General features: G+C 35.2%; 1 protein-coding gene across 3 annotated transcripts in view; it reads left to right on the top strand.

The window, feature by feature from the left end:
* LOC149080456 (uncharacterized) overlaps positions 1-21,650 on the top strand; it is a 1,573,269-nt gene that overhangs the window by 431,827 nt on the left and 1,119,792 nt on the right. The window lies entirely within an intron of this gene.

Raw genomic sequence — 21,650 nt, 5'->3', positions numbered from 1 at the left:
GCATTAATTTTATTTCCTCACATATCTAAAGTAGTATTAACCGTTACAGCGACGATAACGAGACGGCGATACAAGGCAAAAAAGTCGGGACAGCCAAAATAAAGTGAAAATACGGGAATGTCCCGGGAAATGCGTGACATATGTGTCATATGCATAAGGTCAACACAAAACGTTTGCTAAGTATATTTTGCTATTTATCTTTTATTTTCACTGTCCCGAATTTGTTTTTCAAAATGTCCCGTATTTTCGACTGAACTCACTTGACTCACTGAAACTCGCTCAATCTTGACTGAAAACGTGGAGGAAGGTAATTTTAATTTCTTACAAATCAAGGTACGATTAATTATGATTGTAAACATAAACGTTCATGTCGTATATTTGTGACGTGTTTTTTTTTAAATAACAAAAACGAGACATTTTTTAAAAAATATCACAATAACAACGTTTATTCCGTGAAATACATTTTCATTTACTGCAATTTATTGTAGTCCTTCTTCGTACATACCCATCGGCATTTCGAATATTGAGTTCGCAATATGAAGCACAGAAAATTAAATATAAAATAATTAGCCGGACTTGAGTTAGATATTCATGCAATAACATTGATTTCAACTTTTTATTTATATCTTCTCAAGCACAAAAATAAGAATTAAAGTCTCCGTATTGTTTTATAATATCCAATATTATCAATCCATATAGTTTAGGATGTTTTGATATTGATGATGGGCCCATAAATTACACTGAAGAAATTCCGCAGCTTTAATCAAGCCTTTTTTGAAGCAAAAGCAGGAAAATCGATAACTTGAGCTTCAAGAAAATTTTCGAAATATCTCGCACCCATCAAAAAGAAGAAAAAAAAAAAACCAATTCATTTCTACGTTTCTTTAATTTTGATTTATGTCTTTCATGAGTTGCGAAGGAAGTCGCCATGTTGGTTACCTTGTACGTCCCTCAAGAAAAAGGGAAATATCATGTGATTTAAAAAGCTTCATTAAGAGACTGCAAACAAGAATATTCATCTCACACACGTCATGTTTTTTTTTAATTCAGTGGAATTTGAAGTTTTTTCAAAGGCGCTTTATTTCCCGCGATTGGCGAATTTTCACTGATTTTAGCACGGGTTAACGACTTCGCTTACTTTTGGCATCATTTAGCGATAATTGACATTGTCCCGTATTTTCCCGTATTTCGAATCCCAATTTCACGTATTTTTCACGAGAAAATATGGTCAGCCTAGCAATAAGCAATTCTTTATTTAGGATCTCTATCTCCCGTATTTCCACCGATAAAATATGGTCAACCTACGTATACCAATTTGTTTTCCGTGACCGACATACCACGGTCACTTTCCCTCGAATAGATGAGTTAACGGGCGCTTTATACATTATATTTTTTGTTCTTAAATCCGTAGATAAAAATCTCGGTTACTTCAAGACAAAATGATATCGCATAATCCGCATTTGCAAGTTCCATTTATCAATGATGAAATATTAACAGTAGAAAAACGGAACGGGGGTCTTTTTGACCCTGCACGCTGTTTAAGCTTACATATCTCTGCTAAGAATAAACCGAACCACCTGGAATTTCTGGACTTTTCCTGAGTTAGCATGTTCTTATTGTATACCAAAGCTTTCTTTCGTTATCTTTTTTAACAACGGAGCTACGAGCGGATATACCTAGAAAGACCGAAGGGGGGTCATAGTGACCCTTCCCTATATTCTAGCACATTATGCGATAAATACTAGTATCATCGCCACAATTGATTTCTAAGTAGGTTATAATCCTTCTGAAAGTCTTTTTTGCATTTGACCATGTGTGTGACCTTTCTTTTCCTCTCATTCTTATCTGCAAGTGTCGTCAGCAGGTGTGCCATTTTTGGTTTCTGTCAAGCATGCTTGCTATATTATCTGTTAAGTTGTTTATTCTGGGAAGTAGAAAATTTGAGTGTATGTGATCTTTTCAAACAGTTAGTTTGATGAGATTAGATGAGAGAAACTCTGGAAGCAGTGATGAGATGAAAGTCCAGAAGATCATAGGTCTACCCTATATCGAACTGTGGAGAAGAAAATAGTGGTTCTGATGACAAAGGTTTAAATCAAAATAAAATTATTTCTCGGGCGCGGTAGCCCAGGACGATAAGATATTCGCCTAAAGCGCCAAAGGATGTTTAGAGGTGTCGCGAGTTCGATAGCCGGTTCGTCCTTGTCAGAAAACTTTCCTGACACAGGGGTACAACAGACACGGCAATATGACCGTAGAAGAAATTGCTACCGCAGGAAGTCCTCCATCGAGTGGCTAGCGCACCAACCTCTCGATGGGTCTAAAAACAAGCTTACCGTTCGAAATCGGCAATAAATTGTAGGTCATGATCTAATTAGCCCTCGTGCGCAGAGAATGACCGTGGTGCGACAAAAATGATCAAATAATCAAAATTATTTCTCGAACGGTGCCTCATTTGGTAGAAAATACAATGCCATTGAGAAGCAAGAAACGTAAAATCGTCAGAAAAGTTACTCGTTACAACTCGTTGAAGCCACAGAAACTATCTTAGAAACTGCAGCAGATGGGAGCATATGGAAAATCATAGAATCTTCCTCAGCTTTAAGATGTCGAGGATCGCAAAATATACTGAGAGAAAATCAATGTCCCACATTTTATGCGTCCAAAAAACAAAAATGAAAGTGTTCTGAGTTCGTGACGCCTTATTTTCCGCCACAAAATGGTTCGACATATACAGAAATATACAGAAGCTGAAGCCCATCGTCATCTAAATGAAACTACTTGGTCAGTTTCTTTACTTGAACTGGATGCAACGATATCCATTATCTACGCAAGAGGTGCAAAAAACTTCCTACTGAATTCATTGTGGTCGTCGATTTAGAGTGCCCCATTTTCTTCCCAAACAATGACAAGAGATCGTTTCAAAGAAATTTTGAAATCCATGCGATTCGATCTGAAATCTGAAAGGTCTGAAATATTAAAAACTGACCAATTTGCTCTTGCACACACTATGGAATTCATTCATAGTATACAGTGCGACTTGCTACAAACCAGGGCCCAAGCTGACTGTGGATGAATAACTTCTACCCTCAAAATCAAGATGTCCATTTACACAGTATATCCCAAGTAAGCCAGATAAATTTGGGATAAAATTCTGGCTTCTTGCCTGCGTTGATTCCAAATATATTCTAAATGGATAGAAAATCCGTTTGGATTACACTGGAGCAGATTACACCAGACCAGCAAATCAACTTGTTTATGAACATGTAATTCGATCAGTCGAACCTTATCTAGGAGAACGTCGAAACAAAACAACAGATGATTATTTTACATCACTGAGATTATGTGCATTTTTGAAAAGGACAAGCTTGGTTGGGACCCTTCAAAAAGACCGTCGTGAGGTACCTCCAACTGCAAAAACAGGAACACAGGATCTATACCCGTCGGTAGTATTCTCAACTGGAACTGATATCACGCTGACATCTTATCAGAGAAAAAAGATTAAAAATGCTTTAGTTCTGAGTTCACTTCATAATGATGTAACTATCAACGAAAACGTGAAAAAGACCCCAGAACAGTTGCCTACTATAACGAAATTAAATATGCAGTCCACATCGTGGATCAAATGGTGCGATTATACACCAATAAGAATGGAAGTCGTCGCTGGCCAATGCATGTTTTCCGAAAAAATTACCAAAATTCTGTGAAATTTTAATTTGCGAAATTGGCAAAATTGTAATATTTTATACCGCCCCTCAACACATCCCTTTTCACGAGCGCCAAAAGGAAACGTTTCCGGGAAAAAAATGGCAAAACTCTGTGAAATTTTAATTCAATAAAATTGTAATATTTTATATACCGCCCCTCAACAGATCCTTTTTCACGAGAGCGGAAGGGAAACGTTTCCATGAAAAAATGACGGAAATTCTGTGTAATTTTAATTTTATGTAATATTTTATACCGCCCCTAAAGAGATTTGTTGGAAGAAGATATTTCATACTTTGCCTGGATTGCCTGTGAAATTGCCTGTGACTAAAGGGGCCTACACACGTTCAGTTATGCCTGCACAGTTATACCTGTACAGGCATAACTGCGCAGGCATAACTGAACGGTTCGATGCATCCACACCATTCAGTTATACCTGTGCAGGCGAAGCCTCTGGAACCGGTTCTAGGCAATCTGTGGGGATATTTTCATTCTTCGATCTCTGTCTTCGCGGTCTTTTGATCAGTTCGGTTTTTTTCATAGTCTATAAAGTTCGGAATTTTCTAGTATGATTTCCACAGATGATGCTTTGGGTGTAGTTGGATTGGTTATGTCACTGAAAGTTATTAACTTGAAAAAAACGGGTAACGTGGTGCAAAGATTGGTTAAAAAAAAGGCAATAATATTTAATATTCGCACGTTAAATTATTACAGGAATTGAGATTTGCACCAAAAGATTGGCATAATTTTCTCAGAATGGATCAAGATACCTACTCAAAGCTTTTTTTTTCAATTCCTTTCGGGAATTGCTTCTCTAACTGTTTACTTTTTTAACAACACTGTCTCTGTTCGCTAGAGGATCTATTTCTCTCATTTTCCACACCAATCTCTTATAACTATCATCTTTCTTAATTTTGTTATGGTAATCTTTAGTTTTCACCTGCCACAAGCATTTCTTATTCCTATACATTTCAATGAATTCTTCCAAACATTCGCGCTGCCCGTTTAGAAGATCGCTCGTCATTATAAACCTCGAGTCATGAAAACTAAACTGAACTCTGAACTAAGCTCTGGTGGAGTGTTGAAATTGGTGTTTCCCAAAGTAGGACTATTCAGGCTATGAATGGACACAAGGGGGTGATGGGGGGGACGAGAGGAAAACATCAGTTTTCGAAAACTCAGACCATTTTACCAAGGAAGCATTTGTAAATATATACCTCTCATAATGACCGATTTTCATGACTTAAGTAAAAGGCACTACTGCCTACTCATGCTTATCAAGAATGCTATCCATATCTACAGTGATTATGACAATATAGGCAATAAAAGATAAATTTTGGTATTACAATGGACGCTCCATATAACGACACCTTCGTCCCGTCGAGAATCGACGTTATATTTGGAGCAAGGTCGTAGCGAGGGGGAGACTTGGGGGTGTGGTCGGGCCTGATTGGGACGGTCGTTATATAAGTAAAACGTAAAACATTTGGGACTTACCCTACCAGTCTTTGTCGCTATAACGTGAAGTTGTCATAACGAGCGTCGACTGTATCTTCGAAAACAAGCATCGTTTCTCCTCTGAATATACAGATAGTGGATACATGCTCCTTCAGCATCGTATGATAGTATTTTCTTTTCGCGATAGCGTCGATTTAAAAAAAATAATTTTTTTGACTTGAAAATTTTTACGGTAACTTACGTAGTGTTTTTCCTTGAAAGAAAACTGAATTTTCACGCGACCTCTTACGATTAATTAAACTCAATTAGAAATTGACTTATTATTAAGCATAGTATGTATATCAATAGTATTACTCAATGATATAATTATATTATCAATCGTATATCTCTCTCAAAGAATTTTTCGATTGTTTTCTTACGTTTAACTAGCGTAATTTCATCTGAATTTTTTTCTTTCAATGTTTGAGCTGAAAATTGAAATTCGTTGCAATCTGATGAGATGTGTCCAAAAAACAAATTCAATGAGATTCATTAAGAATTACATGTAAAAGAAAATAATAAATTGCAGTGATTTTTGTCCTGTTGATGCTTGCTGGATTTCGGTCAAAAAAGGAGTAGGAATCCTGCGTTTGAAATTGCAAACAATTGCAAACATTAACTAAATCGTATAAACACCTGCTTGATTTCTAAAGGAACTACATGTGAAAGAATACTAAAATAATCTGACGTTATACACGGGGCCTCTAAAATCTCCAAGAACCCTGGTTAAAAACCTCTTCTCTAAATAATCAATAAACAATTAATAGTCATAGCACATTATTTGAATACAGAGTTTGTGTGTTTCGGTGCATAATTTCGGGCAAATTTATTGAAAAGAGTGATTTCAGAAACAAAATTGCGATTTTTAACAATGGTCGAAATATTTCTAAAATTTTATTTCGGTTTTTTTATTCGATATGAAATTGTAAGAAAATAAATATCGTGAAAATTACGCCATTAGAAAAATTTCTTCCAATTAAATGGAATCCCTCTCCAAAAGAAGTTATTCAGTTATTATTGTTCTTTTACAATTATCAGTAAAAAAGAAGAGGGAAGAAAGAAGGCGAATATAAGAAAGCGGGAAAAAATAACTGCACAGTTATACCTGATGGCCCATACACACGCTCAGTTATACCTGCGCAGGCATAACTGTACAGTTATACCGAATCGAAAAACCATTCCCTTCAGGTCGCCTGCGCAGGTCAACTGACGGCCCCTACACACGCTCAGTTATGCCTGCACAATTGGACTGTACAGGCATAACTGCGCAGGTATAACTGAACGTGTGTAGGGACCTTAAGAATGAAAGTCGCGCTGGCCAATGCATGTTTTCGGAAAAAAATGACGAAAATTCTGTGAAATTTTAATTTTATGTAATATTTTATACCGCCCCTAAACAGATTTGTTGGAAGAAGATATTTCATACTTTGCCTGGATTGCCTGTGAAATTGCCTGTGACTAAGAATGAAAGTCGCGCTGGCTAATGCATGTTTTCGGAAAAAAATGACGAAAATTCTGTGAAATTTTAATTTGTGAAATTAGCGAAATTGTAATATTTTATACCGCCCCTCAACAGATCCCTTTTCACGAAAGCCAAAGGGAAACGTTTCCGGGAAAAAATGACGAAAATTCTGTTAAATTTTAATTTTACGAAATTGTTATACAGGGTGATTATAAAAAAAACTATCCCGACATATGGGCCCCTACCTATCATACCATTCACGGAAAATGAATGAAATTTTTGCATAAGGTATTTTGATGTATGCGCTCAAGAATGATATGGAAAACAACAGTGTCACTCTAACAGTTACGGTTACAGTGAGAAAATTTCGAAAATATCAAATGGCAACACCAAGTTTTTTGTATTGGAATGTGATCTCCATTGTGAAAAACCCTAAATAGCGTTCGAACGGCAACTGTAGCATGAAAATCACCGGCGGTAGATAGGCTAAAAGTGAGGACAACCAATAAGGACACAGAAGCAGCATAAAATAAAGCATTTTATTGTGTTTCACAAATTTTCCACATGACCTTGTGGAGGACTAATCAGGCTGGGATCTCAGTCGAAGAAACGGTGTGACGAATGAAACGAACATTAATGCTCTGGTGCACGACAAAGTCCTTTTTACTTTTTCCTTGCCTAGCTCCGGGGATTTTCGTGCTACAGGTGCCATTCCAACGCTATTTAGTGTTTTTTAGTATGGAGATCGCATTCCAATACAAGAAACTTTGTATCGGTGTTGCCATTTGATATTTTCTCACTGTAACCGTAACTATTAGAGTGACACTGTTGTTTTCCATATCATTCTTGAGCGCATACCTCAAAATACCTCATGCCAAAATTTCATTCAGTTTCTGTGAATGGTATGATAGTTAGGGGCCCATATGTCGGGATAGTTTTTTTATAATCACCCCGTATTTTATAATGCCCCTCAACAGTTCCCTTTTCACGAAAGCTAAATGGAAACGTTTCCGGTAAAATATTACGAAAATTCTGTGAAATTGGCTAAATTGTAATGTTTTATACCACCCCTGAGCAGATCCCTTTTCATGAAAGCCAAAGGGAAACGTTTCCGGGAAAAAATGACGAAAATTCTGTGAAATTTTAATTCGATGGAATTGTAATATTTTATACCCCTCCTAAAGAGATCCTTTCTCATGAAAGCGAAAAGGAAATTTTTATGGAGAAAAAAAAACGTGTCATTCATCAGAAATCTATTGAAATTTATAATTCAACAAGAATCTCTTATTTTGGAAGGCGCATTTGGCATCCTGCGGCTTATATAATTAAAATTTTGTCAGTGGATGTTGTGGAAGAAGATATTTAATACTTTGCCTGGATTGTGCTTAGGCATTCTATAGAATGACTAGTCAAAGTATAGAATAAAACCGGTATTTCGTACTATTCCTGAAACGACCAGGCATTGTATTGAATGCCTGGATTTCATACTTTGCCGGTAACATGTACACTGCTGGTCACCCAAATTGCAACACCAAGAAAGACAAAAGATATCGCAACAATATTTATTTTGTAGATAACATGTTGACCAAGCATCAAATGATTAAATTTATAGACTTCTGTGAAGTGTGGTTCCTGCCAAAATCAGTAGCCAGAGTAGCCGCCATTGTTGGAGATCACCGCTACCACACGCCTCGGCATTGATTCAAAGAGACTTTGGATGTGTTCTTCGGGTACAGCAGACCAAGCAGCTTCCACCCGTTGCCAAAGTTGATCTAGTGTGGCAGCTGGGGATGTAATCTGGGTCAATCGTTGAGCAACCATGGACCACATGTTTTCTATCGGCGAAACATCCGGAGAGCGAGCTGGCCAGGGAAGCAATTCAATCTGGCGATTGACGAAGAACCTTTGGACAATGCTTGCCACGTGTGGTCGCGCATTATCCTGTTGAAATATGGCTGTGGGCAAGCCCGGAAGGTAAGGAAGGACAACTGGCTCCAACACCTCGGAGATGTAGCGCTGGCTTTTTAAAGTACCGGCAGTGCGTACTAGAGGAGTGCGAGAGTGATATCCAATACCGCCCCATATCATAATACCCGGTGCAGGACCAGTGTGGCGGTGCATAACGCAGCTGTTCAGCATCCTCTCTCCACGGTGTCTCCAGACTCGAATCCGACCATCGTGGTGTTGCAGACAGAAGCGTGACTCGTCAGTAAAGACAATTTCATTCCATTGTGCCGTCCACATCCTTCTTTCATCGCACCATTGGCGGCGGAGACGTCTGTGGTTCTGCGTCAAGGGTAGACGAAGCAATGGACGTCTTGCGGACAGACCACTCTGCTGTAAACGGCGTCGAATGGTACGCGCAGACACTGGATGATGCGGTACAGACTGAATGTGCTGTGCTATGGTTCGTGATGTGGCTGAGCGATCCGTCACTGCCATACGCACAATACGCCTGTCATCACGTGAAGTGGTGCACTGAGGTGGATGCGATCGAACACGTCGGTCCGTCGTACCCTCCTGCATCACATATCCGCATTACAGTTGTTTGGTTTCGTCCAACACGACTACCGATTTCACTGAAAGATAATCCACAATCTCGGTAGGCCACTATCCTTCCTCTGTCGAACTCGGATACTTGATCAAAAGATGATCGCTGTTTTCTACGAGGCATAATTGATCGTTTTTTTTGAAAAAAACCACAAGAAAAACACAATTGCCGTTCTTCAAATCGTCGAAATCTCCAAGCCTTAAATAGCGCTTTGAAGTGGCGCCACGGGCGCGCGTGATGTGCGTCTGCGCTGAAATTCTAATCATTTGCATATCTCACTTCCGCTAATGCATGTTGTAAATTTCATATTATTTGCATGCTTCCTTCAGGGTGTTGCATTTACGGTGGCCAGCAGTGTATATTAGATCAGTCGACTGAAACTTTGACGTTGGGAGGGGGTGTCTTAATATTTCGTTTTAAGTGTTATTTTTCTCTTTATACTGTTTGAGGCAGAACATATTTTGCAAACAGAATGCGTATTTATATGCTGCAAAAGATCGCAGGGAATGTTCTGCAAAGTTGGAAGAACTTGGCTACGACAGAGGATGTTTTGCAAGAGAAAGCCATGCTACGGGCGCACTCGGGGACCAGGGGGAAAAATGTTAGGACCCAGTTGGTCACGTGATCGTCGTTAGCCTCGACTAAGGCGACTTGATAAGTAAACTAATAAAAAACTTGATAAACCATTTAATATAGTTATTAATTCATTGAGTGGCCCTTGCATCGAAAATAATCTTGACTGTGGCATGGCTTGGAAAAAGGTTGGCCAGTCCTGTTCTAAATAAATGTATAAAACCACACACATCACTATATTATGATACATACTTTTGGTACAAACACACATTACTTCTTTCCAACAAATAAATATATTTGTATATATTGTCCAACCAACCAAATTTTTTTTCTTCCCTCTAAAATCTAAACAAATACAAAATGATGAGCAAGCCAAACACGAGCTTTTCTTGAGCAAATGGGAAAGACTGGCATTTCCATTAATAGTACAATTTCTTTTTTTCATTATACTGCATGTTAATTCTTCATTATATGTGTATATAGTAAAACCTCACTACAACAGTTACTCAATATAACAACAAAAAAATCCCTCTACAGCAATATTTTTTTTAATCTTGTTTTTGGACATGTCTTGTTCACAAAAATATTTCTATTTGACATTTTATAACAAATTATATTATTGAGTATTCATTGTAATAACCAGTGTGGGATCTTATCAATTATTTAGAAATGTTAAAATGTGTGTGCTAGCAATTTTTAAGTTGTGGCGCTGTGGCAGCCCATGAGCAATAAAGCAAAATTTAAGCTTTCAAAATTTTACCATCAAATTTCACACATCAAACAAAATTTAAACAGTAATAGGCCAATTCACCAATGAGAAACATGTTCAGATAAAACCCCACTTACCTTTAGAATCTTTATAACTTTCCTCATACATAGTATCCTGTATTCTGTGTTGTTTGATGTGTATGGATGCTGCCAGTGTGAACAATACAGTTACACCTAATTTGAAGATATAATAAAAATAATTAGCACACAATCTCTTTTTTTGTTTATCTTAATTCAAAATAATGCCACAAGTTCATATTGCTTGAAATTTACGAATGAATTATACAGTATATGATAGTACGTATTATTAAGTGATACATTCACATAAGGTACTGATCTGTAACCGACTAAAATACTGTCAATTTTCTTTTTAAGAACCTTGTCTTTCGAGGATGATTCTTTTTTCGAAAAGATTCTTTCTACCTTAGATTCAGTTAATTCTTTTAATGGCTGAATTCAGATTTAGATTGATTTTTATTATTTTTCTTTCTATTTCCTTTCCTGATCCTTTAGTTTAAAAATGCCAATCAAAAAATCCATAAACAAAAATTTTCCTGCATGTTTTCTGAACCCAACCATGTCCATAGAAAGAGCATTGAAAACAAACAAAAAATTAAATTTTATTCTTCCTCAAAAATGGGCAATTTTAAAAAATCAAATTTATGGCATAAGTGCTGAAATGTATGAAATTTGTGTTTTATAAATTAAGTTTGGAATTTCACACCTTGGCGAAAGAAATCAAGTGCTTTCATGAAAAAAATTTTTTTTTCTTCTAATTATTGAACATTGGAACTAAAACGATCAATATTAAATTTGGCTAGCAACACAAATTAATGATCACTAACACAATTTTGTTGCCTGCTGTAAAATAAATTAAGTGACAGAAGGACAGAAATAAAACAAAAGAATTCTACGTCTATATATTATATTGACGTTTAATTCCACTAAATTTGATTTTTAATGAGGATGCAATTTGAGCCAATCACGCCTAATCCACAAATCATAAGTCGCCAAATCAGCAAAATTCAGAGAAATCAAGTCCCATTTTAGAGCTGATTTTATATTAATTTGCATTCACTTTGATGTGTTAGTTAAAAATAATAAAATAAGCATATTTTTAATTTAAACTTGTTATTTTCCCCTCAATACATAAAATAAGTTCCGATTCTTTCAATAAAACAGCGATAGATCGCAATAATTCGCCAAACTTAGAACAGAAAATGTGAGCAATCAGAAATGTTTCAGGATTAATTCATAATTAATTCAAGATTCAACTAGCTCTGTTAGTTAGAAATCCTCTAGTTATGCATCATTTCTCCTAAATCATACGAATATAAAAAGAAAATGATTTCATATTATAAAATCACTTAATCTTATGCCTAAACACAGCACAAAAATATGCCACAAAACGTTGTCTGCTATTTCCCACCGATTTCTTTTATTCCCATTTTTTCTTATTCTAATTTAAAAACATTACCAGAAATATGATTTTGAAAAAATTTAATACACAAAATAATTAAATTTCACTTACTTCTCACGGGCAAGCTCTGTTTCTCCGTGCGAACTTGGCACTATTGTAGTTCACGATCTATTTCTCACATCGATGTTTATCACGGCTGAAATCTTTTTATCCGAATTTAAACTTTACGGAAGCCGAACAACAAGGCATTCTCGCAGTTATTTCGAAAAAAATGCCAGGAAAAAAAAGACTTAAAACGCTCTAAAAATAATAAAAAAGGAAGAATTTGTAGAGAGCCTACGGTAAGATAACATTGCGCATCGCTACAGAAAGGTACAAAATGGCGGATGAGTCGGCCTCCCTTTTTCTAGTGGCTATAGTCGCCTGATAAAAAACTTGACAAACCCTTATTCCAGTGGCTATAGTCGCCTGATAAAAAACTTGACAAACCCTTATTCTAGTGGCTATAGTCGCCTGATAAAAAACTTGACAAACCCTTATTCTAGTGGCTATAGTCGCCTGATAAAAAACTTGACAAACCCTTATTCTAGTGGCTATAGTTGCCTGATAAAAAACTTGACAAACCCTTATTCTAGTGGCTATAGTCGCCTGATAAAAAACTTGACAAACCCTTATTCTAGTGGCTATAGTCGCCTGATAAAAAACTTGACAAACCCTTATTCTAGTGGCTATAGTCGCCTGATAAAAAACTTGACAAACCCTTATTCTAGTGGCTATAGTCGCCTGATAAAAAACTTGACAAACCCTTATTCTAGTGGCTATAGCCCCGACTAAGACGCCTTCATATACGAGCGGAACCATCAGGCATTCTGGTCCTCGCCGAAGGGTTGCTGCACGAAATCGTCGCTTTGGAAATGACCGCCAAACAGAGGGGAAAAAAAATCGCGTCGGTAAATCTGGCATAGCAACCTAACAGAATTCCCCGCGCGCTAAAAATGCTTGGCAAAAGCGTATGGAAAATTCAATTTGTGGGAGAAACGAGGAATTTCAAGGAACGGATTTACTATGGGAAATAAACCACGTTTCACGAAATTATGATTAATCACGAAATTATTGGTAAACAACAGGTTGAATTCGTAACAGTTCGTGTGATTACGATCAAGTAATTAATCTTAAACACAAAAGTATATAGCAAAAAAAAAAAAAATTCTTCAGTTTTTTAATGAAAATAAAATATTCCTATATATCCCTTACCCCGATCCTTAATTTCAGGATAAAAGTGGCATACAAAAATATATATAGTCAATTTAGATTACATTAAGAAAATTTCTTCTGGATATTAAATGATTGTGTGAAGTTAAGGATTTGATAAACGACTGCCTCTAGATATTGGAAATTTAGTAAAAACTTTCTTAAATATTTTGGGAGCATTTATTTTATCAGAATTTTCTTCAGTAAATTACAAATTCTGAATAGCACACACAGGTTCAATAATGTAAATTGACGAGCTCAATGAGTGAATAAATTTATTTATTAAAAAAATATTCAAACATAATGTACATAACTGATGAAAACAAGATTTTACAAATATCATTCACAATTTCACATATTTTTCTACACCATGTAATCAATTATTACGCTGCTTTAGAGTACCAGTAAACTTTGGGAATTACAAAAAAAATATGCTTAAATAATAGAAATATAGTTCTTTTCTTGAAACTGCGTGACCCAACAGCAATTAATCTGGAAAAAAAATATATATATATATTCAAAAGCAATACTTTACGAGAGCCAAGATAAAAACTCTACTGAAAATTGAAAATTACAATTATGGCAAAAAAATAGTCTACGCGTACATGGTAAATACCATATTTCGTTATCTTTGACCCTAGTAATAGGTCAATACAGGGACGCAACAAAATACTTTGTCCCCCGGGCAAGCCAGAATTTTGGTACCCCCTTGCATGTAGAAACAGTTAAAGGGTGAATTCTGCACCCCTTCTGGGGCACCAGACCCACATGCCCCCCCCCCCGGTTGCAGCCATGGGCCAATAATAAGCCAATCTTAAAATCCTAATAAATGTATAAAAGCATCACGACATTAGGATAAATAATCACCAATAAAATACACACATTGATTCCTTTTAATAAATATATTTGTCTGTAGCTAGTATCCTCCGAACCAAGCTTTCTCTCCTCATCTAAAAAGTAAACAAATAAGCAATGACGAGTAAAAATGAAACACAAACTTTTCTTAAAAATATAAAGACACTGAGGCTCTATAACATTATTAGTGTAAGTGCATAATGTAATTTTTTCTGACACCACACAGTAATTCATTGTGTACAATAGATAGATGCCGATACGTATAGCAAACTATTTTCAGAATTTTACCATTACTCATCCAATAATTTAAAAGAATAACATAGAAATTGCAGGTGACTAAAAGATGAAAAAGACAAATTTATGTAAAGATATTCAGATAAATTACACTTAGTTTTAGAATCTTTCAAATTTCTCGTATTCAGAGGAATGAATGTGTGAAATGATGTTGGCAGAGTGATAAATAGTTACACCTGCGCACTCACTAAAGTGGGGGAGCCTATTTTATAACTTCAGTACCTAGATTGAGTATATATATAGCTTAGTTACCATATAGCAGGTATTATATTTCTTAAGATAGTTTACTAGACCCAATAATTAAGAATCTGTCTTTCATTATATATTGGTCATATCAACAAAATATGACAAAAATATTAAAAAAAAAAAAGTTATCCATATATAGGATGCATGCTTAAATGCATTTTTCTCAAATTGATTACTGGCGAATGATTTGGCATCGTTATGCAATTTTTCACACTTACTAAGCTATTATAGGGATATAGATAGAATTTTTGAGATTCATTGAAAATTTTAAAAATGTTTAAATTTAAGAAAAATTATAAAAATGTCTAAAATTTAAAAAAAATAGAAATTTTAAATTCCGAATTTGAAAAAATTACTTTCCATCATACTTTCTTGAAACCCCAAAGAAATTGGAATGTATTATTCTTGAGAAAGAAGAAAAACCAGTTTTTGCATGGGCAAAATTTAATCCATGAGGTATTTGTTTCAAAACTCATGCATGTAGTGCGAGGGAAAAAATTTAAAAACCTTTTTCCAAGCAAGATAATGATTTAAGCTGAACATGCAATTAATTTAGCGATAAATCGCCAAACTAAGAACCGAGAAAGTGAGCATTCCACGATAAATTCATAAATAATTTGAATTTAAATTAGTTCTCTTGGTCAAAATTATGTACCTATGCATGTTTTCTCTTAAATCAAACGGAACAAAAAACCGGGAAAATGATTGAAAATCACCATAACTTTTATATCTAAACACAACACGTGAGCAATGGCGCCAAATATCGTCTGCTACCTCCAAACGATTTATTTTTTCATATAGTTCTCATTTAAAATCATTATCACAAATACGATTTTGAAAAAATAAAATTCACACAGAATAATTAAATTTAACTCACTTCACACAGGCGAGCTCCGTTTCCTGGTATGAAATCGTCTCTCCTGGAGTTCACGATCCACTTCTCGCGTCGTTCTTTTTCCGCCGGAAATCTAAACATTCTAAAACCATTTTTGTCGGAATTGGAACACTTTGGAGCCGAACAACAAGGCATTTCTGAAGTTATTTCACGAAAAAAATCGATAAAAACAACTAAAAACACAATAAATTTAACTAATATATAGGAGCGTTAAAAGGACCCTACAATGCGATGATAGTAAGCAGTGCTACAAAAAGGACCAGAATGCCGCATGCGCCAGCCTGTGTATTAAGGAGTTCTAACTTGGAGTGCGAACTTGGCACTAATGTAGTTCACGATCTATTTCTCACATCGATGTTTATCACGGCTGAAATCTTTTTATCCGAATTTAAACTTTACGGAAGCCGAACAACAAGGCATTCTCGCAGTTATTTCGAAAAAAATGCCAGGAAAAAAAAGACTTAAAACGCTCTAAAAATAATAAAAAAGGAAGAATTTGTAGAGAGCCTACGGTAAGATAACATTGCGCATCGCTACAGAAAGGTACAAAATGGCGGATGAGTCGGCCTCCCTTTTTCTAGTGGCTATAGTCGCCTGATAAAAAACTTGACAAACCCTTATTCTAGTGGCTATAGTCGCCTGATAAAAAACTTGACAAACCCTTATTCTAGTGGCTATAGTCGCCTGATAAAAAACTTGACAAACCCTTATTCTAGTGGCTATAGTCGCCTGATAAAAAACTTGACAAACCCTTATTCTAGTGGCTATAGTCGCCTGATAAAAAACTTGACAAACCCTTATTCTAGTGGCTATAGTCGCCTGATAAAAAACTTGACAAACCCTTATTCTAGTGGCTATAGCCCCGACTAATGTAAAAATGTAATGAAATGTATGAAATTTGTGTTTTATAAATTAAGTTTGGAATTTCAGACCTTGGCGAAAAAAATCAAGTGCTTTCATGAAAAAAATTTTTTTTTCTTCTAATTATTGAACATTGGAACTAAAACGATCAATATTAAATTTGGCTAGCAACACAAATTAATGATCACTAACACAATTTTGTTGCCTGCTGTAAAATAAATTAAGTGACAGAAGGACAGAAATAAAACAAAAGAATTCTACGTCTATATATTATATTGACGTTTAATTCCACTAAATTTGATTTTTAATGAGGATGCAATTTGAGCCAATCACGCCTAATCCACAAATCATAAGTCGCCAAATCAGCAAAATTCAGAGAAATCAAGTCCCATTTTAGAGCTGATTTTATATTAATTTGCATTCACTTTGATGTGTTAGTTAAAAATAATAAAATAAGCATATTTTTAATTTAAACTTGTTATTTTCCCCTCAATACATAAAATAAGTTCCGATTCTTTCAATAAAACAGCGATAGATCGCAATAATTCGCCAAACTTAGAACAGAAAATGTGAGCAATCAGAAATGTTTCAGGATTAATTCATAATTAATTCAAGATTCAACTAGCTCTGTTAGTTAGAAATCCTCTAGTTATGCATCATTTCTCCTAAATCATACGAATATAAAAAGAAAATGATTTCATATTATAAAATCACTTAATCTTATGCCTAAACACAGCACAAAAATATGCCACAAAACGTTGTCTGCTATTTCCCACCGATTTCTTTTATTCCCATTTTTTCTTATTCTAATTTAAAAACATTACCAGAAATATGATTTTGAAAAAATTTAATACACAAAATAATTAAATTTCACTTACTTCTCACGGGCAAGCTCTGTTTCTCCGTGCGAACTTGGCACTATTGTAGTTCACGATCTATTTCTCACATCGATGTTTATCACGGCTGAAATCTTTTTATCCGAATTTAAACTTTACGGAAGCCGAACAACAAGGCATTCTCGCAGTTATTTCGAAAAAAATGCCAGGAAAAAAAAGACTTAAAACGCTCTAAAAATAATAAAAAAGGAAGAATTTGTAGAGAGCCTACGGTAAGATAACATTGCGCATCGCTACAGAAAGGTACAAAATGGCGGATGAGTCGGTCTCCCTTTTTCTAGTGGCTATAGTCGCCTGATAAAAAACTTGACAAACCCTTATTCTAGTGGCTATAGTCGCCTGATAAAAAACTTGACAAACCCTTATTCTAGTGGCTATAGTCGCCTGATAAAAAACTTGACAAACCCTTATTCTAGTGGCTATAGTCGCCTGATAAAAAACTTGACAAACCCTTATTCTAGTGGCTATAGTCGCCTGATAAAAAACTTGACAAACCCTTATTCTAGTGGCTATAGTCGCCTGATAAAAAACTTGACAAACCCTTATTCTAGTGGCTATAGTCGCCTGATAAAAAACTTGACAAACCCTTATTCTAGTGGCTATAGCCCCGACTAAGACGCCTTCATATACTATGTATTACTTCATATACTGTGTATTAAGGAGTTCTAGCCCCGACGAGGTCGTGAGTGACGTCACGCCCTTAACGCAAATTCTTAACGAGCCCCATAACGCAAATCTCAACGGTCATCGTTAAAAATTTGATTTTTCTCAGCAGCTGGCGGTATATCGTTATCGGGTGTATGAAAAACTGCCTGGGTCGAGAATAGCGTTCGGTCCGAAAGGAATGGACCAATCAGATAATTTTCTCCGCTGCTGATAATCATCATCACTATCAACGATATGCGTTATTATTGTATTTTTATTCATTTTGTGCTCGTTTGTGTGTGTGTTGATTGTCCCTAATTTCGTAAGCTACATACACTCACAATTTTTTTTAATTCATCCGGATTCTTTTTATTTTCGTCAAATATTTGACAAAGAGGTAGGCTATGCACGCACATGATACTGGCGCGGGTAAATATTCTAAATTATTACGTTTAAAAAAATGTGTTCCATTGAAGTTCAATGATGTTATATGAATTTTCAAAACCACTAGCAAAAATATCACCATCATTTATTCCCATGTTTTTACATATTTATCTACCGTCTTGATATTAAGACAAAGTCAAGAACAAGTAACCTTTCATTTACATCATTAATTAGATAGTTGGTTTCCTTGTTCCACACAACATAAAAATGAAGTGCCACCAAATTTACACTTTTTTTTTTGGCATCTCTTCTATACTCCGATCAGAAAATGCACTCAAGGATTACAAAAAAATTATTCGTTGATTTATAAAATTTACTTCGATTTTTTTAGTGTACTTAGTGCACTGTGTGTGTGTGTAAGGGTGTTTACTGCATTACACTTCTGTGTACTGCACAGAAAGTAGCAATACTTTAAGATAGTATTTTAATACTATCAGTGATATTACAAAATATCGATGTTATTAAACGAATTTTAAAAAAATCTGGAAACGTTTAAAAATATAGTGACGTCGATTTTGAACGAGATTTAAAAAAAATATTGTAGCGAATTTCAAAATGTCTTGTACACATATCGTGATAGCGAGAGAGAGATTTACCAGTTAAATAATATTCTTATATTGCGATGAGTTTAAGATTAGAATAAAGACATTTCCATGCAAGATTTGAAAAAAAAAATTACGTTGTAGAGAGATTTATCTTTATATACCGAGTATAATAATTTATAACGATTTATAACTATGAATAATTTTTCCAATCAGTATGTGTACTGATAACATTTTAAACGATAAAAATGCTGTCTCTGAATCATGTTACCAAATTAAGTAACGCAATTCAGAGAATTATTATTCATTATAACGAACAACTTGATAAATTAATAATGAACAACTTGATAAATTAATAATGAACAACTTGATAAATTAATAATGAACAACTTGATAAATTAATAATGAACAACTTGATAAATTAATAATGAACAACTTGATAAATTAATAATGAACAACTTGATAAATTAATAATGAATAAATAATTTCCAATTCTACTAATTTGTCACCGTTGCTCTCATCTTCATCGAAAAATGTACGCGCGAGTGGCAATGTGTTTGTTTCAGTAACGCCAGCATAACGAGTGGTCTCCGGTTCTCGTTAGCTAACGCTTCACGTAGCGATGACGATAACGAAGATTGCTAGTAACGATGTGAGAAAGATCAACCTTTAACGATGGTGACGTAAATCTATCCCACAATGCACCGCAAACGACTGGAAACCATTCCTTGAGTTCGTGTTACAGAAATAAACATGGCACGTCAATAAACGCTCGCACGTACATTTTTCGATGAAGGCGAGAGCAATTGAGGCAAATTAGAATTAAAAATTATTTACCCATTATTAATTCATGAAGTTGTTCATTATACTGAATAATAATTTTCTGAATTACGTTACTTAATTTAGTAACATGTTTCAGAGACAGCATTATCGTTTAAAATGTTATCTAATCACACACTGATTAAAAAAAATATTTACACTGATTTATATATGTATACCTCGTTATAAAAATACTCGCTGCTACGATAAATCTGCATTATTTTGCTCGGAAATGCCTTTATTCCAATGTTAAACTCATCTCACTACAAGGAAATTATTTTACTGGTAAATCTCCCTATTCCGATATATTTTCAAGAGATTTTGAAATCGTTATAATATTTTTTTATATCTCGTTCAAAATCGACGTCAATATATTTTTAAACACACTCGTCTCCAGATTATTTTCTTCTTAATTTTTTAATAACATCGATATTTTGTAACATATAATTTTTATCACTGATAGTGTTAATGTTGTTGGTATTGCTACTTTCTGTGCAGTACACAGAAGTGTAATGCAGTAAACACTCACACAGTACACTGTATAACCTGCGCACTAAGTACCGTACAAAAAGTCTAAATAAATTTTATTGATCAACAAATAAATTTTTTTTTATCCTTGAGTGCATTTTCTGGTTGGAGTATCAACACCGATTTAAAAGAGATGTTTGAAGAGAGATTTAAAAGTGATAAGTTTGGTCGCACTTCCTTTTTATATTGTGTGAAACAAGCAAAAAAAATTGTCTAATTTATGATGTAAATAAAAGGTTACTTGTTCTTGATTTTATCTTAATATCGAACGGTAAATATGTAAAAATATGAGAATTTGATGAAATTTTTGCTAGTTGTTATGAAAATTAATTGAGGAATATATTGTTTAAACATAATAATTTAGAAAATTTCCTTGTGCCAGTTTCATGTGCGTGCATAGCCTACCTCTTTCTCAGCCATTTGACGAAAATAAATAGGATCCGGATGAATTAAAAAAATAATGTATATAGCGCTTACAAAAAGTATTTTGTGTGCGTTTTCCCTAAACACAAAAGTATAATGATAATAACAATGCCAACGGGCACGTGCTGCAGCATTCGTTGGTAGTGATGATGATTATGAGCAGCAGAGAAAATTATCTGATTAGTCCATCCCTTCGTTAACTAGCGCTAGTCTCGGCCTAGCAGTTTTTCGTGAAACTGATAACGACAAGCCGACGGGTGGTGAGAAAAATCAAGTTTTTAACAATTGTCGTTGAGGTTTGCGTTAGACGGGTCATTGAGAATTTTGCATTAAACGCGTGACGTCACTAACGACTTCGTTGTACAACTACTGCAGCGTAATAGACCCCCAGCTCTTCTCGCATGTCATCCATGACCATCTCTTTGGTCTTTAATATTCAAGTCCTTGAACTACCCCACTCCTGACACCAAATTGTCCGAGATAATGTCTCTCACAAACACTCGAGATGACAAAGCACGAATCCCCCTCCCCCAATTTCCAGGACAACACAGATATATTTTACAGAACAATTGTTTACGCGTATTCACAAGCAGCGATTTTGACGAAACACGCTAAAACAGAGAGGGTGACTTCTCTAACATGCAAGAAATATCGTCTTCAAGAAAACTCAGCAAAACTCCTTATAGTTCTATTTTGGTTGCGCTACTGTATAGACAAAAGAAACCTCCAGAACAATCTCCACGATTCTCGCATGATCTTTATATTTCTCTTGGCAGTATGACATCGCCAAATCGTCGGAGTTGTCACCATACTTGCCAAGTTTGTCGTTAATTTGGCGAGATTTACAGAAAAATGCGAATATGGTTATTTATAGGCGAATTATAAATAATGACTATTTACATAATTTCCGCGTCAGTTGCATAACATAATTTATTCATTCCCTGTCAATTACGATGAAACTACGCACGTCCCGGC

Source organism: Pholcus phalangioides, unplaced genomic scaffold (assembly GCF_987345545.1).
Source record: "Pholcus phalangioides strain wild (caught in Gottingen) unplaced genomic scaffold, Ppha-v1.0 ptg000011l_1, whole genome shotgun sequence".
NCBI classification, from domain to species: Eukaryota; Metazoa; Arthropoda; class Arachnida; order Araneae; family Pholcidae; genus Pholcus; species Pholcus phalangioides.
The sequence above is the reverse complement of the archived record's forward strand: the minus strand, read 5'-3'. Positions and strand labels throughout refer to the sequence as shown.